The 6000-nt window shown below is 38.8% G+C and overlaps 1 non-coding gene across 1 annotated transcript; it reads left to right on the plus strand.

The window, feature by feature from the left end:
* The first annotated feature begins 4623 nt into the window (after positions 1-4623).
* On the plus strand, positions 4624-4730 carry LOC125918282 (U6 spliceosomal RNA). Its single transcript, XR_007456413.1, has one exon. It is a non-coding gene; the product is annotated as a U6 spliceosomal RNA (small nuclear RNA).
* The last annotated feature ends 1270 nt before the right edge of the window (positions 4731-6000 follow it).

Consider the following 6000-nt stretch of genomic DNA (forward strand, 5'->3'; position numbering starts at 1 on the left):
TTTGGATAAATTCCTAGTAGTGTAATTGCTAGGTCATAGGGTAGTTCTATTTTTAATTTTTTGAGGAACCTCCATACTGTAGAAAAAAATCCATTTATAAAGGCATCAAAATAGGAATAAATTTAACAAAAAAGTATAAAACTTATACTTTGAAAATCACAAAGCATTATTGAAAGAAATCATAGCAGACCCAAATACATGGAAAAGCATCCCATATTCATGGATTAGCTATTAGCTTACTATTGTTATAAAACTTATACTTTGAAAATCACAAAGCATTGTTGAAAGAAATCAGAGCAGACCCAAATACATGAAAAACCATTCTACACTCATGGATTAGCTGTTAGCTGTCTATTGTTAAGATGAAAATACCTTCCAAAATGATCTACAGATTCAGCACTATGCCGTCAAAATTCCAGCTGAATTTTTTTTCCAAAATTCACAAGCTGATCCTCAAACTTATATGGAAACTCAAGCAAAGCAAAACAGCCTAAATAATCTTGTAAAAGAACAAAGCTTGAGTACTCACAATTCCCACTTTAAAAACTCAGTACCTACAAAAAGTGACCGTTATCAAGACACTCTAGAACTGACATAACAACAGACATATAGGTCTATAGACCTGAACTAAGAACCCAGAAATAATCCCTCATATTTTAGGTCAATTGCCTCCTCAACAAGAGTGCTAAATAATTAAAAATGGAAAGATTAGTCTTTCCAACAGATCATGCAGACACAAATAACATCCACCTGCAAAAGAACAAAGTTGGACCATTGCCTCACGCCATATATAAAAATGAACTCAAAATAGATCAGAGTTCTAAATGTGAGAACTAAAGCCACAGGCTCTTAGAAAAAAACATAGTTGCACATCTTCTGAACTTGCATTAGGCAGTGGTTCCTTAGCTACAATACCATAAGCACAGGCAGCAGCAACAATGGCAAGGTAAAGTGGGCATTATCAAAATTAAAAATTCTTGCGCTTCAAAGGACACCATCAGGAAGGTGAAAAAACCAATCCACACGATGGAAATCATACAAATCATATATCAGATAAGGGACTTATCTGATACATAATACATAAAGAACCCTTAAAACTCAACAATAAAAACACAAACAACCCAATTTAAAAATAGGCAGAAGATCCGAATAGGCATTTCTCCAAAGAAGATATGTCAATGAGCTCCAGTACATGGGAATGTGCTCAAAAATCAGGTAATAACAAGTGTTGGCAAGAATGTGGAGAACTCTGAACTCTCACACATGGCTGGCGGGGATGTATAATGGTGTGCTCCTTTGGAATATAGTTCAGTAACTCTTTAAAAAGTTAAAACATATGTGTTGGGGCACCCAAGAGGCTCAGTCGGCTAGGCGTCTGACTCTTGATTTCGGCTCAGGTCATGATCTCGTGGTCCATGAGTTCGAGCCCTGCCTCCGGTTCTGTGCCGACAGCTCAGAGGCTGGAGCCTGCTTCCGATCCTGTGTCTCGCTCTCTCTCTGCCCCTCCCCCGCTTGCGCTCGGTCTCTCGCAAAAATAAACATTTAAAAAAAAGAAAGAAAACGTATGCCCACACAAATAGTTGAACACGAGTATTCACAGCAGTATCATTCATAATGATAAAAAAATGGACATAATTCGAATATCCATCCACAGATGTACAGATAAAATGAGGCATATTCACATAATGAAATATTACTAGGCAATACAAAAGGAATGAAGACTTCTCATTTCTGGTCTGCCATGTAATAAGCTGGGAAGCCACCACGTCATCCTCACAACAAATTAAAACCCAAGCAAACTGAAAAATCAACAACTCTTCCTACATTCCTCAGACAAGTGAGGTCACAGAGCGGACTGCTGCTCCCAAAACTGGAGAGACAGAGGCCAATACAAAGAATCCCAAGTTACAGAGCAGAAATCCAAGGGCAGCAACCTCCATGGCAACGAGTCCCAGGACAGGGAAACCTGACTTATAACTGACAAATTGCTGGAGACTCCGTGTGGACAACTTAGAGAGTTGAAAACTCCCGGGGGACCCAGTGGTGAGGGACCCTTACAACTATGTTAATAAATGTCTCCCCTAGCACCTGGTCCTCACAATGACTATAAGAGAAAAATCCCCTCGTGCTTCTGGCTGGGGGAGGAGGGGAAGAGGGGAAAGGAATCATATTGAAATATTCCACAGCATTTTGTTCTTCTCAACAAGCTCTGCTTGTCAGGAGAAACTACTTAACCAGAGCCTGACCTGCTGGGATTTTATCAGAGCCGCACAGACCTGGGGGAAGGGAAGTCCCCAACCCCAACCAGCTCTAGTCTTCCACATGAGAGAAGGCAAACACCCAGCGGGCCCCTCTAGCCATCCAACCCCACCTCACTAAGGGTGGAGGGCGGGGAGGGGTGCAGACTGAAAAACACGTGTGAAGTTCACGTGTGAAGTTCAAAGTGGGCACAGGCCCACTACAAGACTGAGAGCTAGTCATAGGACTGTAGACTTCTCCCCCTCTCCCGACACCTTAGCATCACACCACTATAGACTTCTTTTCATCTGTTCCTTTTACCCAGTACATCATGTCTGGCTATCAAGAAAAAAAAAAAAGTATAATCCTACAAGGCAGCAAACAAAGCTTGAAGAGACAGCACAAGCATAACAACACAACCAGACCCAGATATGAGGAGGATGTTGGAATTATCAGACTGGGAATTTAAAACACCTGTGGCTAATGTGCTGAGGGCTCTAATGAACGTAGTGGATGGTACACAGTGTAAGCAGAGAGATGGAAATTCAAAGAAAGAACCAAAAAGAAATGTTACCGATCAAAAACACTGTAACAGATGAAGAATATCTTTGATGTGTTCATTATCAGACTAGACATGGCTGAGGAAAGAATCTCTGAGCTTGAGGATATATCAATAGAAACCTCCAAATCTGAAAAGCAAACAGAAAACAAACAAAAAAAGACTTAAAGAAACAGAACAGAATATCAAGGAACCATGGGACAACTACAAAGCTGTAATATACGCATAACGAAAATACCAGAAAGAGAAGAGAGAAAGGAAGAGAAATGTTTGAGAAAACAATGATTGAGAATTTCCCCAAAATTAATTTCAAATGCCAGACCACAGATCCAGGAAACTCCAAGAACACCAAACAGGATAAATGCAAAATAATAATAATAATAATAATAATAATAATAAATCTACACCTAGGTATATCATTTTAAAGCTATAGAAAATCAAAGATAAAAGGAAAATCCCAAAAGAAGCTAGAGGAAAACAATGCCTTGCCTGTAAAGGAGCAAAGATAAGAATTACATCCAACTTCTTAGAAACCCTGTGAGCAAGAAGAGACTAAAGTGAAATATTTAAGGTATTAGGAGGGAAAAAAACCACCAACCTAGAAATTTGTATCCTGCAAAATTATCCTTCCAAAGTGAAGGACAAATACTTTCTCAGACAAACAAAAATTGAGGAAACTTTTTACCAGTAGACCTGCCTTGAAAGATGTGTTAAAAGTTCTTTTTTTTAAAATTTTTTTAATGTTTATTTATATTTGAGAGAGAGAGAAAGAAGTGTGCGAGCAGGGGAGGAGCAAAGAGAAAGACGCAGACAGAATCTGAAGCAGACTCCAGGCTCTGAGCTGTCAGCACAGAGCCCAACACTGGGCTCAGACTCATGAGCCGCGAGATCATGACCTGAGCCGAAGTCAGACACTCAACCAGCTGAGCCACCCAGGCACCCCGAAATGTTAAAACTTCTTTAGAGAGAAGAAAATGATATAGGTCAGAAACTCTGATCTACATAAAGCAAGGAGAGCACCGAAGAAGGAATAAGTGAAGGTAAAATAAAAACCTTGTTCTTATTCTTAATTGATCTAACAGATAACAGCTTGTTCAAAATAATAATAGTAAGAACATATTATATAGAATACCTTATATATACTATATATTATAATAGCAACAATATATCATATATTATATAATTAACATATAACTATAATTATACAATATTATATATTATATATAATGAATGAAAGCAATGATACAATGGACATGAGGGAGGGATTAGAAATATTTTGTTATTTTAAATTACTGATGCCACCCATGAAGTGGTATAGTGTTATTTGAAAGTGAACTTGGATTAACTGTAAATGTATATCGCAAATTCTTGGGCAACCACTAAAAAAAGCAACAACAAAAAGAGATACATCTGATATGCTAAGAAAGGAGAGAAAATGGAATCACATAGAATGCTCAACTAAAACCACAAAAGGTGGGGTACCTGGCTGGCTCAGTCAGTAGAGCATGTGACTCTTGAGCTTCGGGTTGTGAGTTTGAGCTCCACATTGGGTGTAGAGATTAATTAAAAATAAAATCTTTAAACAACACACACACACACACACAAAGGTAGAAGAGTGGAAGACAAAAATAGGAACAAAAACCAGGGGCAATAAATAGAAAACAAGAATATTGTAGGTATTAATCCAAGTATATCAATAATCACTTGGATTATCACTATCAATACACCAATTAAAAGACAGAGATTATCAGCATGGATGAAAAAACAGGACCCAACAATATGCTGTCTACAAGCATATTGTAGGTTTCTACAAGAAACCTACTTCAGTGCTTGCTTCGGCAACACATATACTAAAATTGGAACGATACAGAGAAGATTAGCATGGTCCCTGCATAAGGATGACATGCAAATTCGTGAAGTGTTCCATATTTTTACACCATTCTCAAAAATAAACTCAAAATGGACAAAGGACCTGAATGTGAGACAGGAAACCATCAAAACTCTAGAGGAGAAAGCAGAAAAAAAACCTCTCTGACCTCAGCCGCAGCAATTTCTTACTTGACACATCCCCAAAGGCAAGGGAATTAAAAGCAAAAATGAACTATTGGGACCTCATGAAGATAAAAAGCTTCTGCACTGCAAAGGAAACAATCAACAAAACTAAAAGGCAACCAATGGAATGGGAAAAGATATTTGCAAACGGCACATCAGACAAAGGGCTAGTATCCAAAATCTATAAAGAACTCACCAAACTCCACACCCGAAAAACAAATAATCCAGTGAAGAAATGGGCAGAAAACATGAATAGACACTTCTCCAAAGAAGACATCCAGATGGCCAACAGGCACATGAAAAGATGCTCAATGTTGCTCATCAGGGAACTACAAATCAAAACCACACTCAGATACCATCTCATGCCAGTTAGATTGGCTAAAATGAACAAATCAGGAGACTATAGATGCTGGCGAGGATGTGGAGAAACGGGAACCCTCTTGCACTGTTGGTGGGAATGCAAACTGGTGCAGCCACTCTGGAAAACAGTGTGGAGGTTCCTCAAAAAATTAAAAACAGATCTACCCTATGACCCAGCAAGAGCACTGCTAGGAATTTACCCAAGGGATACAGGAGTGCTGATGCATAGGGGCACTTGTACCCCAATGTTTATAGCAGCACTTTCAACAACAGCCAAATAATGGAAAGAGCCTAAATGTCCATCAGCTGATGAATGGATAAAGAAGATGTGGTTTATATATACAATGGAATACTACTTGGCAATGAGAAAGAATGAAATCTGGCCTTTTGTAGCAACGTGGATGGAACTGGAGAGTGTTATGCTAAGTGAAATAAGTCAGGCAGAGAAAGACAGATACCATATGTTTTCACTCCTATGTGGATCCTGAGAAACTTAACAGAAGACCATGGGGGAGGGGAAGGAAAAAAAATGGTTAGAGAGGGAGCCAAAACATAAGAAACTCTTAAAAACTGAGAACAAACTGAGGGTGGATGGGGGGTGGGAGGGAGGGGAGGGTGGGTGAGGGGTATTGAGGAGGGCACCTGTTGGGATGAGTACTGGGTGTTGTATGTAAACCAATTTGACAATAAATTTCATATTAAAAAAAAAGAAAGAAACCTACTTCAGATATAAAGACAAATACGGATTAAAAGTAAATGGATGGAGGAAAATAGACCATACTAACACTAAT

Source organism: Panthera uncia, unplaced genomic scaffold (assembly GCF_023721935.1).
Source record: "Panthera uncia isolate 11264 unplaced genomic scaffold, Puncia_PCG_1.0 HiC_scaffold_636, whole genome shotgun sequence".
Classification (NCBI taxonomy): Eukaryota; Metazoa; Chordata; class Mammalia; order Carnivora; family Felidae; genus Panthera; species Panthera uncia.